We start from the raw sequence: 18,537 nt of genomic DNA on the forward strand, positions 1-18,537 counted from the left end.
GGGTGGGGGGAGCGCGCAGCGGCGGCCAAGCCGCCTTACCGAGGCCTGTGCAGAGCCGGCGGCAGGCTGAGCCCGGGCAGGGCGGGCAGGAGCAAACGCTCGCCTCGCCCGGGCGGCTATGGCAGCGTCAGACTCGATCCGGGCAAAGTTACCGAAAGCCTGGATTGAAGCAGGCAGAGATGTTAATACGGCGACACCTAACTTAGTTTCTTGCTTTACTTTCCCCCACCCTCCCCCCATCTTTCATTTTCTTTTCTCTTTTTCTTTAAGGAATGGGATGTGAAAAAGTTTAGATCGACGAGGTAATTATAAAAACCAATATGGGGAATTTTAGAGAGAGACCCGCTTCGCAATTCTACGCCGAGGAACAAAATATTCCGGCGAAGTCCGGGGTCAGGACCGACAATGGAGCAATGTTCTCTCCCTGTTTAATATACATGGTGTGGGAGATGCGGGGAAAACACAGCTAGCACCTGTAGTGCCGAAGGAAAAGAAATAAAATCAAATTACTGCATCGTATTTGGGAGGTATTGTGCAGGACAACTCCAAAAAAAGAGAGGCATATTTAATTGTATCTTTAATGATTTTCTCTGCGCGACTGCTAGTTAATAGTACGGAGGAAATGGTGTTTCCGCTGGATTTTTACACTCTGGTATCTTAAAAAATATCAGTAATTTCCTCGGGTGTTAATCGCGCACCTGGGACTGCAAACCACCAATGTGGACCGATTTCCAATTAACACGTTAACCTGCCGAACGAGCAAACGCCCTCAAACCCCCATAAAATACTCGGTACAGTGATACAGACATGTGGGACCGGCGTGATACTGCCGACCTCAAGGCTCTCTCCTCCCCCCCCCTTTTTTAAGGGGGACGTGATCTTTGAAAAGGACGAAGAGATGTCTAAGTAGCGCTAGGGCGATGCACCCGCCCGCCCTTCTCTCACGTCTTCCCCTGGGCCTCTGCCCGCGCAGCCCTGCGCATCTTGATCGGCCCCAGGGGGAGTGGGGAGGGGTGGTCGCGTATTAGGGGGGTGTCTGGAGTCGCTCAGCAACGAGTGCGAGCGAAAGGTCGTGGCAGAGAGGCGGAAGATTCAGTCCTTTCGGAGGAGTGTTAGAACCACGCGTGGGGGGAGGTGCACGCGGCGTCACGGGTGGGTACTACAGCTCCAGAGCCTGTCCGGCTGCTCCCCCCGCAAAGCACAAAAAGAGGTCAGTGCCCTGAAACACAAACTGCTTTTCTCCCTACTGGTACCTTGCTAACGCTTTATGTTTGTGTGTGCCTCCCTCCCCCTCTCGCCCCCCGTCCTTTTAATTAATTTAATTTTTTAAAAATTATTTTCTTTTAATCCAGTACAGACTTCAGGAAGGTTGGATGCCTGACTTGCCCCCACCCCTCCCAGCACGGGGACTGGTGCGTGTTAGTACTGAGTTATACTTTAACATTTCCACAGGTAATAATTAAAGAGCTTCTTTCTGAACCTCCTTCCCCCACAGAAACACGGAGGCTTTCTTTCACAATAGATCATATTGATCACACACATAGGCACACGCTGTCCTCAGAGCTGCCGCCGATCGTGCACAGCAGGTAGGGCTGCCTGTGAGCTGCTCTCAATTTGGTACGCCCTGTGAGCATGCTCCTGGACATTCTTCCACCCCCCCCTCCTTTTTTTGAGCTGAAAGGTTTCTTTAGGAACGCATTTCTATAAACACTGCCAAGCTCCCCATACCACCACCCCAAAAGAAGCAGCTCCATATATAAAAGAGGACTGACAGCTGCTTGGATACACATGTGCAGGCTTTGGCCATACCTCTAAAATTTATCCTATAGTCTGTCACATTGTGCATGAGTAAAAATAAGAGATATAGAGGGAACAAAGTCACTGACATCAGCAGGGGAGTAGCTCCATCGAGTGGGAAGGCCTCCAACATTTTCTAGGGGCGACACTTTCCAAAGAAAACCTTCAACCTCATCCTAACAGCTGTACTGAAAGTTTTAAGTTTTAGGGGCTCTCAGTTACTTGAGATCATAAATTAATGTGCCAGAGGAGTGCGGCACACACCTGATATCAAGGGAGGGTCAAGAAGCTGGCCAGCTCCAGCTGGTCCCGCATTTGATTTACTTTGTGTTGTTAAGATGTATGCTGCAGTATTTTGATAAGAAAAAAGGAGTCAGCAGTTTGATTTGGCAATTCTTTCTTGTTCTTTTTTTTGTTTTTTTTCTTTTTTTTTCCCCTCTGAAGTTTAAGCTAAGGAATTTGTTATTGCTGTTGTGGTGGTTTTTAGTAGAGGTTCTTGGTCTGCATGGGGCTATCTCATCATTTACTATTAACACTTAACTGGGCTTCTTCCTCTCCTAAAAGCCAGACAGCAGCATGAAGTTTTTAGCGGCTTGTCTGGCCTCAGGGCTCCAGCGACTCTGGCTTGTGCCATCACAGGGGTTCACCCCAGCAGGGGACTCAGAGCAAGAGCAAAGGCAGTGGCCATCATCCAAACTGATCACACCAGCAACCTGCTCTGTCTTGGTAGAGCCCTACACCCACAGCTCTCCCCCTCACACCTTTCTTACACAGGCCCCCAAGTTGCCTCAGGCCCCTCAAAAATAAGTGAATTATTATTTTTATATAGTACAGATGTACTCACCCAAGCTGCAGGGCTTGCTATGGGACGCTGCCTGTTCTTAGCAGAATTAAACTATCATATGCACCTCTCTCCCGCACCCATCTGCTGGGCCTTCTCTTAAACCTTCCCCATAACTTTAAATCAAAGAGAGTTAGAAAGCACAATAGGGATGCTACCTCTGACCTGCAGTGCTCCACACCTGAGGACCATTATACAAGTAACACCCCTCAGGAACAGGCACACAGATGAGGGGCTAGGAATTAGATCAGGATTTTTGGGTTCTATCTCTGACTTTTTTATCCTTTCCTCCCATACTCATCCTATTGTCTTTCCATGAGGTGGCTGATATCTGAAAAAAAAATAATTAGAAATCCTCATAGGACATAATCCATGATGATATTCTAAGGCGGATGTGCTGCCATTCCTTGTACTGGGGTTGGCAAACACTTCTCAGCAGAGATCGTATTTTCTCTTGCATGTAGCTTTAGAAAAAACATCATCGCTTGGGCTGAAAACTGATATGCTGACTGTCTGTACTGAGCAGATTATTTTGAAAATACCTGCCAAAACAATTTGTCCATTTCCAAGAACAAGGTTATGGAAAAATAAACAGTTTCGCTCATACTAAAAAAAAAAAAAAAGGAAACTTTTTTCCTTTGAAATGCACTGCTGCCCTCAAGCTTTGAAGCACAGACTCAAAATGTGACCTTTTTTTTAAAAAAATTATTTTAAAATGCCTTTTCCCTCTCCACTTCTCCAAATGTGGCTAACTTGAAAGTATTAGAAATTTTGGTAACGATTTCTTTTATTCTAGCAGGAAAAAAGGATGACTGAAGATTGGCCCTTGCCACGAACAGAAGCTTAAGAATACAGCGGTGAAGCTAGATTTCCACTTTAATCCCTACCTCCAAATTTTCCCAGTGAGCCCAAGCTTTGGCACAGGATCTGAGCGGTAGGAATCCTATCTCTCCTAAGCTCCGAAGGATTTGAAGGTTGTGTCAAGAAGAATGGTCTCTGTGTGAATACAATGGGGAGGAAAAAAAAAATTCCAGCCTGACAGAGCAGGCGATGGAAGCAGCCAAGCAGTCCAGAGAGGAAAACCGGGACTGGTGTTTGGAGGCAGGAGCCTGGGACTGATTAGGTAAGGAGACACAGAGGTTGTGCAGGGAAAGCAGAGAGAAGCCGTTTGGTTGAGGAGTCTGGAGGGGAGAAAAGGGACTAGCAGGGCAAGGATAGCAAAACCGACTAACGCTGTCAGCCAAGAGCAAGGGTGTGTAATTGCAGGGTGTCCAGCGTAGCTGGGCTGAATTTCATTTGAAACACAGCAGAAATTCTGAAAGTCAAAATGTTGTATTTCACTGTTTTTAAATGGTGCAATTCAGCTGCACTGTTAGTGTTTTTTATGTGGAATAGCTAATGCTAAAAAAAAAAAATTAAAAATTAAATGACCTTCCAAGCTGATTCCGAACATTTTTTAAATGATTTGGAGGGGTTTTTTTGGCTTTTTTTGTGTTGCCACTTACTTAAGGAAGCGTCTTGTGTATTCAACACTAGCTGCAGCGTCAGGCACTGGGATGTTAAAGAAATGACTGACCTGAGGGTTTCAGAGCACCTCCATTCAGTCTCCCTACATTATGATACGTGACCACACAGATTTTATTCCACAAATCTGAAGCAGAAACAAAACCCTGCAAGGTACTCTTTCCTCTGGGAACAGACCAGAACTTTGTAGTTTTTATTCACTAGATACATGTCTAATTTTTCCCAGAATTGGGTACTGTTCATGTACGAGGTAGAGAATGACAAGGAGAGAAAGCAGGGCTTTGTGGCAAGGAAATAGCCGAGTTTTACAGCTGAGTTTGCTTCCATTCCCCTTTCACCTCAAAGCTTCTGCAGCGTGGGGAAAGTTGCCTCCAGAGGTAATGATTAACTGAGATTTTCAGCCCACCTTGAAATTTTGGGGTCTGGTAGGTGTAAGTGAATCACCCATTACCTCAGACAAAACCCAAGGGACTGCATTGACTATGCCAAGTGATGCAGAATGCCAAAAGGATTGAAAAATCAACTAGATGTTCTCTCTAACTGGATACCCAAAATTAGAATGCCTTTTTTTTTTTCCCTTTAATCTCATTTCTTTGGAATACAGATCCATTTAAAAGGATGGTATGATCTCATCCCTTCGATTTTGAGGTTGTAAAAGATGTTTGCTAAGCACCCAGATATTATAGCACGGTGGGGAGAGGAACAGGAGAGGAACAGGAGAAGAACAGGAGCAGTGTTGGGCTCAGATCAGGATTTTCTGTGCCAAAACAAAACCAATAGCCCCATGCAGGTAAGCTTAGCAGTTGAATCTAGCTCCTGAAGAAAGCTTTACCCATGAATGCCAAAGCTCTGAATGCCAAAGGGATGCTTGTGAAGAAGATACAGGAGAAAAGCCCTGGGGCTCCATCAAATTGCGTTCAAGTCCCATTGCACAAGAGTGGACAAAACAAAGGCTTTGTAAAGTTATTTGTGAAAAGGGGGAAGGAGCAGGAGAAAATAGGAGAGGACCAAGCCCAGGGTATCAGAGAATGTGGAAATAAAGTGCTGACTCAGAAGAGACCCAAGTGCATGTCTCTTCGGGTGAAAGTATCAGGGATGCTTCAATTTTAGGTGTACACCACAGCAACTTGCGTTTTGCTTACCACATGGTCTCTTTCCCTTCATTTTTAAATGTCCTTCCAATTGCTTCAGAGCTAATGTTTTTCTACTGTACAGTCTGAACTTTGAGGAAAACAGTTTTTCCTGGAAAATTCTTGATCATGTCCAAATACATGACGGTGTCATTGCAGGCCTCATGATAAGCATTTGCACAAGGGATTGGCACTGAGCAGCATGATTAGCTTTCATTCTCTCACTGCTTACTGCTTCTTACTGGCTTTAAATGTTTCTGGAGCCTCTAATGCTCTTTTAATCTGAGAGTGCCTGTATGTCTGGATGTGCAAACTATTATATGGCTACACAAGATTTATCCTTTACCTAATTTACTGCTAATCTTTTTAATTTCCATAAAAATATAGGGGTTGGCATTGGTTCTTTGATTTTTCTATTACTTATCAATTTTGATTTATTGATTTTTCATTTCAGTTGGCCCCACTGCAAATTTAGGGGTATTAGTGGTATCTCATTTATTTTAACATAAGTTTTGTGGGTTTAGGGAGTTGAGTGCTCATGAAAGATAGCAGGCTAGTAGCTTTCAGGCAGTATTTCAGCTCACCTGCTGATCAGGCACAACACAGGTAACACCTTCGTCCTACCAAAGTGAAGTATAACAGCAAAAATGTGATGGAATTTTTTGGTTCCAAGTACCTTCTGACTTTTCTCTTCTCCCCCCTCCCCCCCAATTAGCGGCCATTTAATTGGTTATTTAGTTGGTAACATCAGCACCTATCCATTGGGAACTGGACTAAAATCTAAAATCTTTGAGTGATTTCAGGAGGATGGTTTTAACATTAAGAACCCAGATTGCTCTGTATGGGGCTGTATTGGATCAAACAACAAGACCAAAACTCCTTAAAGTTCTGTTTCCTGTGTTACAGCACAGAGAAATTCCAGTTGCTGTCCTTTTGAATGACAGAGATAGGAAATGCCATCGCCAGGCGTGTGGTCCTGACCTCCACTGGAGGATCCTTGGCTTGGAGTCAAGCAGTCGCTGCACTTGCTGAAACAGCCAAATTAACTGTCTGTTTAGCCATGGATTAAAATTAATCCGCTGATCCAAGACAGTAAGTGAGACAATAATTTGCTACTCCACTTCAGAGCAGATCCTCATTCAGAATAAACCTGTACAGTTCAGCATCTGTTTTTGTGCCCAGAAACAACCGCGGCGGCACTGTGAAATTGTACCTGTAATAACTTGAATAAATGGGATAAATAACTGCAAATGGAAAAAGAGAAAACGGATCCATTTTTTTCATAACACAGAGGCCGTACAAGAGCAGAGCATAAAGGTAGCTTCAGGAGTCCTCATGCAATCAGCAGTCACAATTATTCTGAGTAGTAACTCGTAACAAATAAAGTGCCATTTCCTCGGAGCAAGGACCTCTTCAACATCGCTTCTGCCACCACAGCCTAACTTTTTGCTTCTCTAACAAACCACTGGCTTGATTGAAACATTATAGAGTAAATTGCTTAATGCTGTCTAGAGACCCCAAATATCTGAAGCAGCCAGTGTGTAAGAGAGAGAGAGCTTATTTCAAAACCAAGCATAACAAAGCTGACCTGCTAGAGACCAGAGCCTCTGTATTTTTCCCATTGGTAATAGATACTGGGCTTGGATTTGGTAAAAAAGCAATGAGAGCTTCCAAGTCCATAATATTTACACCAATATAAGACAGAACCACTAATATAATCTCAATTATACAATGCAAGGGTCGCCATCTGGCTGCGTAGGAACTGATTTTGACCCAGATAGCAGCAAATGTTTTTGTATCAGAGACAAAAGTTTTAGGTATGACATCCACATCTCTGTTGAGTAACATTAATATAACCAAACCAAACAATTTCAAGATGTCTTATGAAAGTCATGTTGGTGGAAAACAGTATATTCACAGCTGTATTCCTGTATCCTACATTATCAGCCTCTTTGCAGAGCAATATTCCTCTCACCAGTGCCAATAATAACAGGGGAATTAAAAAAAAAGCTTTTCTCTGTGTATCTGACCAAGTCAAAGATCTAATATTCATGTCAATAAAGCTTTTCTATTGCTTATGATTATAATCCTATATCATCCCACCCCTGAGGTGCCTATATCTCAATCATGAATTAATAGATCACTGTATAAAAGTATGTACCTACTTTGATGTACAGTAACCTGACTGTATCTCTACATATCTCAGAAGGCTCCAAAACAACGGTAGAGGTCACAATAAATCATTTGAGTATAAGGTTAACACTGATTGCAAAATTTTGCAGTATTTTGTAGGTACATGTTCAAAGGCAAAGGTTTTATTCATAAATACACCAATGATATAAGTGACTAGGACAGTTCTAGCAAAAATTTAGAGAGGAGTAAAATAAAGGTTTATACTAATTTTCTGGGCATGAGGATGCCTCTTCCCACTAGCAGTGCCTGGTCTGTCTTTGTCACGCTCATCACTCAAAAGCTCCCTGCTCACTCAACCCTATCACCGATAAAAGGTGAAAAGCAGAGTTGTTTGGGCAAGTACATTTAAGATGATGAAGATATTCTGGACCTGCTGTGTGGCCTCAGCAGTTTACTCCTAGGGAGGGTTTGTGAAGGCATAAACAGACGTTTGGCTCCCAGTCTAACTTTGCGCACGCAAAAGTCAGCCTCCCTCAAGGCAGATGAGCGCCTGTCTCTCACCAAGTTCAACTTGTCAAGAAGAGCTATGGTGTTTAAACTATTTTCATGGGGCATTTGGTGTCCCATCCTGCCCCACCACCACCCCCCAGGGTTTTTTATTTTTGTCAGGGTTACTCCACATTTAACATATACAGGCTTAGTCATGACACCTAGCAAAGAAGCAGAAAGTACTTAAGATCTGGCAGCTATAATTTGTGACTCTTACTGTGTTTGCAGATTAGTTTGGCTCCCCTTTCAAAAAACCAAAATAGTTTTAAAATTAAGTACCCATGATAAAATGTTTTGTCCATAATGCAAGTGAAAATTCTATATAGTTGAACTCTAACTGTTGGGTGGAAGCTACTGTAAAAGCAGACATAGCATGCATGGTCACTTCTTAAAGTGACCATGAAATGGTAGAGTTCAAGATCGTGAGTGGAAGAAGCAAGCGAAAAAGTAGGATAGCTACCCTGAATTTTAGAAGAGCAAACTTTGATCTCTTCGGCAACCTAATAGGAGTTATCCTATGGGCTATGCTGTTAGAAGGAAAGGGAGCCTGTGAGAGCTGGGTAGCATTCAAACAGCGCTTCTTCCAAGCCCAGGACCAGTGCACCCCTTTGAGCAAGAAATTGGGTAAGAGAGGCAGAAGACCTGCATGGATGAGCAGGGACCTAATGAGTAAACTCAAAGGGAAGCAGAAGGTCTATGAATTGTGGAAAAAGGGTCTGAGCACCTGGGGAGAATATAGGAATGTTGTCAGGGCCTGTAGGGACGTGACTAGGAAGGCTAAAGCCCACTTGGAATTGAAACTGGCAAGGGACATAAAGGATAATAAAAAGGGTTTTTTTTAGATATGTGAATAGTAAGAGGATGACCAGGGATAATATGGGTCCCTTGCTGAACGAGGCAGGTGTCCTGGTAATGGGGGATGCTGAGAAGGTGAAGATACTGAATGCTGCCTTTGCTTTGGTCTTCACTTCAAAGGCCCCTCGGGACCCACAGACACTGGAAGAAAGTAATAGAGTTTGGGAAATGAAGAGCTTCCCTCTGGTTGAGGTAGGGGTGGTCCAGGAGCCTGTCAAAGGGATTAACACACACAAATCCATGGGCCCCGATGGGATGCATCCATGTGTGCTGAGAGAGCTGGCGGAGGTGATTGCTGAGCCACTCTCTATCATCTTCGACAGGTCTTGGAGAACAGGAGAAGTGCCTGAAGACTGGAGGATAGCCAATGTCACGCTGGTCTTTAAAAAGGGCAAGAAGGAGGATCCGGGCAACTATAGGCCAGTCAGCCTCACTTCTGTCCCTGGAAAGGTGATGGAACAGCTTGTTCTGGATGCCATCTCCAAGCAATTGGAAGAGAAGAAGGTCATGAGGAGTAGTCAGCATGGATTCACCAAGGGGAAATCATGCTCGACCAATCTTGTAGCCTTCTATGATCTCATCACCGGCTGGGTGGATGGAGGGAGAGCAGTGGATGTCATCTACCTTGACTTCGGCAGGGCCTTTGATACTGTCTCCCATGACATCCTGATAGCAAAGCTGAGACAGCATGGGATTAGATGAGTGGACAGTGAGGTGGGTTGAGAACTGGCTGTTGGACCGAGCTCAGAGAGTGGTGATGAGTGGAGCTGAGTCTGTCTGGAGACCTGTGACTAGCGGTGTTCCCCAGGGCTCAGTGTTGGGTCCAGTCCTGTTTAATATCTTCATTGATGACCTTGATTAGGGAATAGCATCCACCCTCAGCAAGTGCCGATGATACAAAGCTGGGAGGAGTGGCTGACACGCAGGAACACTGCGCTGCCATCCAGCGAGACATGGACAGGCTGGAAAGCTGGGCAGGGAGAAGCCAGATGAGGTTCAACAGAAGCAAGTGTAGAGTCTTGCACCTGGGAAGGAGTAACTGCTTGTATCAGTAGAGGCTGGGGGATGACCTGCTGGAGAAGAGCTCTGTGGAGAAGGACCTGGGGGTACTGGTAAAAGACAGATTGGCCATGAGCCAGCAGTGTGCCCTGTTGGCGAAGAGAGCCAATGGGATCCTGGGGTGTATCAGGAGGAGTGTGGCCAGCAGGTCGAAGGAGGTGATCCTCCCCCTCTACTCTGTCCTGGTCAGGCCCCACCTGGAGTATTGTGTCCAGTTCTGGGCTCCCTGGTATAAAAAAGACAGGGATCTCCTGGAGAGAGTCCAGAGAAGGGCTACGAAGATGATTAAGGGCCTGGAGCATCTCCACTATGAGGAAAGGCTGAGTGAGCTGAGACTGTTCAGCCTTGAGAAAAGAAGACTAAGGGGGGACCTAATTAATATTTATAAATATCTTCAGTATGGGATGCATGGGGAAATGGCCAGCCCCTTTTCAGTGGTCTGTGGAGACAGGACAAGGGGCAATGGCTGCAAGTTGGAGCACAGGAAGTTCCGCACCAACATGCGGAAGAACTTTTTCACAGTGAGGGTGACAGAGCCCTGGGACAGGCTGCCCAGGGAGGTGGTGGAGTCTCCATCTCTGGAGATATTCAAGACCCATCTGGATGCCTATCTGTGCAATACGAGCTAGGGAGCTGCTTTGGCAGCGGGGTTGGACCCGATGATCTCTTGAGGACTGTTCCAACCCCTGTGATTCTATGATTCTATGCTTCCATCACAACAGACATACTAATGATCTGTCCAGTGTAGAATATACCGGTCAGGACAACAGTGTTTGTAGAGTTCAATAACCCTCCATCTTATGGATGGACAAAATGAGTGATGATGAAGAAGAAAGTAAAGGGTGTAGAATTACACAGAAGGTGCTGATGCTGAAGATCAAACACATGGATAAGTGAGGGTGCCTAGGTAAGAATAGATATTACTTCCTAGTCATCATACAAATCCTCAAAACTATCCCATTTTAATGTTGTTATTAGTGTTATCTACACCTGAAAAATATGGGGTTTTTTTGAGTAACAGCATGTTTATTTCTACTCACCTTTATAATAAATCAACACACCTTGGGTATTTTCTTCATCAAAATGCAGGTGAGCTTTTCTTAAATACTGAAATTTGTACAGTTAATGCTAGAATTTTGATATTAAAAGCCTGGGAAGAACATTACAAAAAATGAAATCTAAAATTAATTAAACTCTGGGTTTATTTAGTGGAAGAATACAGATCTACAGTATACATATTTAACTAGAGTAATAAATGTACCAACATTATTAAATATACTAATGTTTTTAAACATGTGACTGAATCAGGTAATGGGCTGGAACAAAGTGTACAATCAGCAATGCTGTATTCAGAGTCTGTTTGAAGATAAGCAGATGGGTAAGTTTAAACTCAGACAAAATAGATTTTTTGCCTAATAAATTTACCTCCCTGAGTCTCTTTTTCTTTACTGTTTGGCAGTACCCATTTTGTGGTGGGAGAGTTACACCTATTAATCTGAAAATGCAATGGATCCTCTCCCCAGGAATAATTTTTCTTGCCTGCATATTTATACCTTCGCCGCCTTTGATTTAGAAACTCTCATTTATCTTGAAACAGATGGATATCAAACCCTATTCTTTTTTCAGATTAGAATCTATTGGGAATTGCTCAGACATATCAGTGCCATAGATAAAAAGAGATTCAGACCTTTCCTACTTGGCTCCTCCCCAGAGATGTTAGGACATGTAAGCTCTGCAGGTGGTCAGGCTGCTAGGGCTAAATTCCCTAAACTCCCCTCTAGCTACAGAGTTGTCTTCTCCTGAAGGCAACTTGGGGCAAGACTCTTAGGTGACCTAACTTGTCTTTTGCGGCAGTCCCTTTACTCACATCTTCTGCATCCTCACACACACTACTGAAGAGGAAGTTTTTTAAAAATGGGAACCGTTCAATTCAGACATCACCACCCAAAATTAACCATGGCTGACTGCATGAGTGCTCTTTCACAGGACAGCAGAACATTTTCCCCTGCTCAAAAGAAAACTTTCCTTGTTGAGCAGAAGATACCATGCTGGATCATACCAATGGTCCACCTACACCAGTGTGCCGCCTCCTGAACTAGCCAGAATTGGACATATGCAGGAAAAATGTTGGAAAGACACCATAATAAAGTGGAAATTACCTCCTGGAGGACTTATTCTGGCATCTAAGAGTCAGTGACTTTTGCTTCAGTCAGAGAAAAAGCTTTTACTTTCTGTTGGATCAGAACCAACATAGTATTATGAAGGTACTCAGAAAAGAGCATCAATTTCAAAGAAGCCAAAACTTTCAAGGCTCTGTGAGCACAATGTCAAGTGTCTCTTTCAGTTAATTTGTTCTTCCTTATTAAACAACTTTCTATAGCAGCAGTGAACAAGGTGAATTTTACATTGATCTAAACCAAATGCATTTGAGAAGAATAAATGATGGAGTTCTGTTAGTTTTAAGGCAAAAGATTTGGTTTCTGAAGGCTTTATGGTTTTATTCCACAAAGGAATGAAGATGACATGATTAGCAGGTAGGAAAAGTATCTGTGGAAGTGCTAGTCACTGTAAGTGTTTGATGAGCATGATACTTATGGAATAAATAAGGAGCTTGCTGATCTGGCACTTAAAACTTTACAACTTTCAAACACTTTGGGGAGTACCATTGACTTAACTGAATCTTGATTGTTGACACAACAAACCAGTGCTTAAAACACTAAAGGTTCTGCTTGTGGATAGCCCAGGCATTTGGTGCTGCTTGCTTCGGGCCCACAGTTAAACTTTAACACTGTGGGGACAAGCCAGTGACTCTCTGTTCTTGCTCAGGAATGCCTGACCATTCACCGGTTCCTGGATTCCGCTGAATGCCCGCTGTACTGGAATATTTTGGCATTTAAAGATGCACCCAGTTCAGTCTTTTCTGTGTTGCTATTGGATTTTCATCAGACACTGAGCTCTGTGGAGTATTGGTGCTTTGAAGCCGGGGTGCATCCAGTTGTGAGAAAAGTTTGCAAAAGCTAAGGATCACTCAAGGAAGAATTAAATGGCTTTTGATTATAATTTCTGATTAGGTTTAAAGGAACAGTTTTAATGAAATCAAGGTGGAGAATTCTGAATGGAGTAAAATTATTACTTCAGCTTAAAGTAACAGCAAATAAATACCTAGGAATAAGTAAAATGGAACATGGTAGAACTATGCCTGTGACCTGTGCAACTAGCAATGCAATTGAAAAGAGACACCTACTTATTCTGAGTTTAATTTATTCATGGCTATCATATTATACTTTAAACAAATCCTATTTGCTGCATATTTACAAATTTATCATACAAGGATCATAAAGTAGAATTATATTGGGTGATTTTTTTGTGTCTGTTTCTGTCTGCTTCTGTGTCTGTGTCTAAATCGTGAAGAGAAAACAAGAGCACTAGCAAAATCCTAATACTTTATTTAAAACAAAAACTGTAATTGTTCAGAAATAGACTATTGACTTTCACTGGGTTAAACAGCTCATGTACTGATTAGGTTTGAAGGTATAATTGTTCTTGTCACCCAAACTCTGCTCAGTCAATATCTTTTTATCATATACATTTTTAATCACATATTAATAAACAAGAAGGTGTGCTTTATTGATGGCTGGATTAGTTTATTGACCAACTCAACAACTCTATATATGGTTTCTCAACACAGAAACAAGGTCAATGTGTAAAGATGAGGAATAGTACATTCACCAACTTTAATACACTTCATTCTGGTAGTCTACTTCTTTCTTGGAAGTGAAATCTATATAGTTTCTCCAGGTGTTTTGATAATTTCCTATCTGAAACAATCTCACTGCTCAAAACCATTTTGCATCGAGCTTCAGGAAATACTTCTATGAGCCTCTCAAATTTATCATAATTTTGTTTACCTTGACACCAAGGTATTTTTTAAATCTTTGGGGATTCAAGTTTTCGGATACTTGTAGATTTTTATAAAGAATTCTTTAATGACTTATATTTTAGAAAATGTTTAGACTTTTCAGACTCTCCTAACAGCTTTCGTCATTCTTCAAATCAGTTCTTGTAATTTTTCTCTCTGTGAATTGTTCATGTGAGAATTCCCTTTGAGCAGTTCAGGTTTGAAATGGTGGCCTACAAAACAACTGTATAAAATTAACAATTAAGGCAATAATAGAACATGACAGTACCTGAGTGTTTTCTTTCCTGTCAGATAAAACCGATGCAGAGGAAATACCATTCCCCTCCCCTTCATATATTTAATTAAAATTGTTTATTTGATTTTTTCAAAGGGATGGAAAGTGGAATAGAATAGATCAGGATCCAAATTTTTACAAAAAACCTGTTTTGCAATAGAAAAGAATTGAACTGAAAACATGTTGATGACTCTGCCTGCCAGGCATCTACACGATCACCTAAAACCAAAAATCATATGGAAAAACAGCTGACTGCCAGTGTGAGCAGAGGTGCACATCAGCCGGAAACAAAGATGAAGTGGGTGTACAGCCTGAAGTTTGTAGTCTCTAAACTCGTCCAAATGTTTTTCTCCTAAAGGTATGAGCTTAAAATAGATCAAAATGAGCAACCACTGTGGTATCACATATCGGTATCTGATTTTACCAATGCCTCATGCCTGAGCTATTTAGGTGATGAGATGTATGGGGAAAAAAAAATCTGTTTCAACTCCCTTTAAAATCATACACAGAGGGGCTATTGCTTTGCTTTCTCCCTGTGCAGTTCTTCAGATGCCTCTCAAATAAGCTCCATTTTCCACTGCAGATTACTGCGGACAGTAAAGAGAGGCTGTCTGAAGAGGTCTCTGCTTTCCTTTTTCTCCATCCAAGAGCTGTGTTTTGTCTTTGTCTCCCAAGTACAATAACAGATTTGTTTTCCAAACATATTAATTCATTTATTATCTGACTGCATTTCTACTTCTTTTAGATCCTTTTCTGCTACTTTTTGTATTGATGATGGTTTTTAGGAAGAGAGAGAAAAAATGTCTCCGTACAATCCAGGGTGTTTTTCTGTGCCTTTGACTCCGGAGTTTAAAAGATGTATCAATTTGATTTTTTTTTTTGGTGAGTGTATTCTATAATCCTCAGGCTGTTGGTGAAGGGAAGCACTTAGAAGCCGTACACATTGAGGGATAAAAATCTAGTGTAATGATGAAGAGAAGTTGTTACTGTGGTGTTATTAAACACCAACCAATAGCCCCCAAGCACTCCAGTTTTAAATGGGGAAGCTTGCAAAAGCAAGTGTAGGAGAGAGGATTCTTCACTAACACCTCAAAATGCTGTGAAAGGGGAACTGAGGCAGCAGCAGAGGGTTGGGCTGAACCGCACATTACCACAAGATCTTCTCAGGATACAAAAGGTGATACACAAACGCATTCAAACCAAGTGCAGTCTGAAAACTTGCAGATGACTAACACACTGGCAAAACCATTCATATTCACATGAGTATTAGCTCTGTAAAAGTGCCAAGTGCACCAAGATGTTGTGTAGAAGTTCTGGTCATGTAAGGTAAAGCTTCCCAGAGGCACCCTTTAATTGGTCTAATTTTCCCTGCCAAACATCATCAAAGTTATAGATGTTCAGGCCAGGTCTTGTCACTTCACTGTTTCATCACTTTTTGGATTACCTACTCCAGCATGAATGTTCTCAAACAAATTTGCTGCCTGTATGTTTTTTTCCCTTTTGCATGCACACCTCCTTCCCTAAGAGTCTCGCTGAATCCTTCAAAAGTAGTGAAAGGAAAATTGCAGAATGTGAACTGCTCTTCAACTCCACTTGGTAAATGGTTGTCCAGATACTTTCTAATTTCTAGGGCATGCACAGGAAATCTTTACAACACTTTAAGAACATGATCCCCTTTACTTATTTTCTGACCTTTTTGAGAAAAAAACCCAGTAAGACCAAAACTAAAGCCACAAGAAAACTAGCAACTATGCAAGCCGTAGATGCCATATGCTGCTCCCTATGTAGATGTGTAGGAAGCATGCAGAGTTAGGTAAGCAAAAGCATTTCTGGGAAAGTTGTTATTAAAGGGAAGGCAACTGCTAGAGCCAGTTTATGAAATGACTGAAACGAGTACTATGCACAATGAATAGGCTGATTTCCATAGTAGGAACACACCAAATCATGCCAGTGTGGGCTGACTCACCACAAATAGGTGGGTTTGACTCTTGGCTCTGACATTGACTTATTGTATGGCTGTAGGCAAATCCCTAAACATTTGTTTTCACTTCTCCATTTATATAATTTGGATAATACTTACATACCTGAAGGGGATATTTTAAGATACAATATGTTTGAGATACTACAAAGATTTTAAATGCTGTAACATAGCTAAGCCTCATTAACACCGTCAGGCTAAAATAAACACTGGAATGATTTAGGTAATGTGGTACATGTTCCCGGAACCAGGGAACTTTGCTGAACAAAGAGTAATATCTTCAAAGAGCCAGAGGAAAGGGAAGGTACAACCCATTGTAAAGCCAAAGTACTTTGCAAGGGTGGGTGAATTTGTAGGGGAGGAAGAACAAGTTTGTTTAATAGGCAAGAGTTCAGTCTTCATTAATTATTTAAATGGTTGGGCAGAGCTGAAAAGCAGCACGTGCTTAGGAGTGGGTGAACAAAACAAAAACTGTAGGTCTCGGTTACCCACCTGTATTGAAGCTAGGGAGTACTTTGCTAAGGTGAGACCTGAGGGTTTGTTTCTATCTCCTATTTAATGTGAAAACACAAGAGTCAACAGAGATCCTCTTCTTTTGGACCTTACTCTCCTGTCAGGAAAGGGAGACATCCCTCTCCAAAACAGCACAAAGTGCTCTGAGAGCTGATATTGGATCATGTAAAAAGGATGATGCTTATCCTGCTGAACTTTCCAGTGGGGGAGAAGCAGCCCTGGCATGGAAAAAGATGTGTTGGTAACCCCTTTGAATGTGAAAGGCCCCAGTAAAGTCACTGGGTAGAGAACCTGTCACACATCGGCTACACTGAACTCATCTGCAGCGAGCCTACATGTCCTTAAATCCTTAAACCCTACTTACACCAGAAGGAATGTATCTCTGTGATAACCCATAGAGAGGCATATCTAAAACACAGAATATCAGATTATACAGGAGCATCAGCACTTCTGAAATTTTCTTTTTTCCCTTCTCTAAAATGCGCTTTTAAAAGAAGGGTGAGGGGGAGTCTGGCAGCATAGAGAGTTCTATCATAGGATGTGAAATCAGGTTAACTGCTCTAGAAGTAGGAGGGAGAGGCTGGAAGTGAATGAGGAAGGGGAGGAGAAGCTAAAGTGCATGTTCTTGAAAGTGAGGGAGATGCAGCCAGAGGGTAGAAAAAGAACTTCTCTTGAGCAGTGGACAGTGGCAAGGAGAAGGTGAAACAACAGCAGTCAGGTTTCAACTATTGAGTAATGAGGACTGGGACACTTGGAGCCAATATTTGTTTTTTCATTAGGTATATTTCTTTTGGCATTGTAGTAAACCTGAGAAAACCAGTGGAGTGACCTAGCATTGAATGGGATATGATCTGGACAGGACCCCCAACTTTTAGAGATAAACCTCAGCCCTTTTTACTGGTTTGACAGAGAAGTAGTAATACTCTGCCTTGTTGCCAGACCAGCTCTACCGTCGTCCTGCTCTGAATGCCCATTCCTTGCTGGAAAACGTTGCCCTGTCCTGTGGCTTGTATCGCCCAGGTTAGTCCCACAGAAAGGAGCCCTGAGGATCGTCTCTGAGACCACCCAGCAATGTGAACAAAATAGTGGTAGGTGGAGAAATCTGGGAGATTTGCCTCCACAGAACACTTCTACTCCTAAGTAAAATGCTTTCACAGGCACCTACAAGCAAAATAGTATGTATGAATAAGGTAGGCTGTATTGTCTCACATCCTACATAAACATCATTGTCATTTTTGAGCTGCTAGCAAAGACTGCTCCACAGCTCCTTGGTAACTATTACTGAATGCTGCAATTTGTGTACTTCACACACCTGTTTATCTGCTTTATTTGCCACTTATGATGACCCTCAAGATTGGCACTGAATCTAGAACACAGCTTGAGACACTAACACATTGTTGACTATAAAACTGTTTCCCATACCAGAAAATAAATCAGTTTACAAGCTGAAAACACTTTTGTTAAATCCTTCATTGATGCACATCATGTAAGAGACACAAAATCAAATTCACATTAAACTAACAAAGCTGATACATTTTTACTACATCTACAGACCGCAGAACACTGCTTTCAGGAAAAGTTAAATAAATCACAGAGCTTTCTTAAGGAGACTTCTCCCCTTGTCTTCAGAAAGTCCTTAATGTGACATCTGTCCCTGCACTGTCACCTCTTTTAAAACTAACAAATGCATGACATATAATACAAGATTTATAAATTAAAGAAACCCACCCCTTTTAAGTAATATTCTTTAAATCTCAGTTTCTGACAGTCCTCCTATTTGCTCAGTAACTGTAATAGGCGTATTTTTCAGAAAATAGTGAATAAAAACTGACAAGCTATCGGGGGAATCTGAATGCATAATTGATAGGGGCATAAATTAATATGATTAGGCCTTTATTGGGTGCCACTGCTGCCAAACCTACAAAAGGGGCATGGAATAAAACATGGCTATGTTCTCAGGGCTGA

General features: G+C 42.2%; 1 long non-coding RNA gene across 1 annotated transcript; it reads left to right on the top strand.

Annotated features, from left to right (window-relative positions):
- The first annotated feature begins 1,112 nt into the window (after nucleotides 1–1,112).
- Nucleotides 1,113–3,513, top strand: LOC311189692. Its single transcript, XR_014617175.1, has 3 exons — nucleotides 1,113–1,210; nucleotides 1,353–1,412; nucleotides 3,435–3,513. It is a non-coding gene; the product is annotated as an uncharacterized lncRNA (long non-coding RNA).
- The last annotated feature ends 15,024 nt before the right edge of the window (nucleotides 3,514–18,537 follow it).

The sequence above is a fragment of the Gallinula chloropus genome (assembly GCF_964237585.1).
Source record: "Gallinula chloropus genome assembly, chromosome: 3".
Classification (NCBI taxonomy): Eukaryota; Metazoa; Chordata; class Aves; order Gruiformes; family Rallidae; genus Gallinula; species Gallinula chloropus.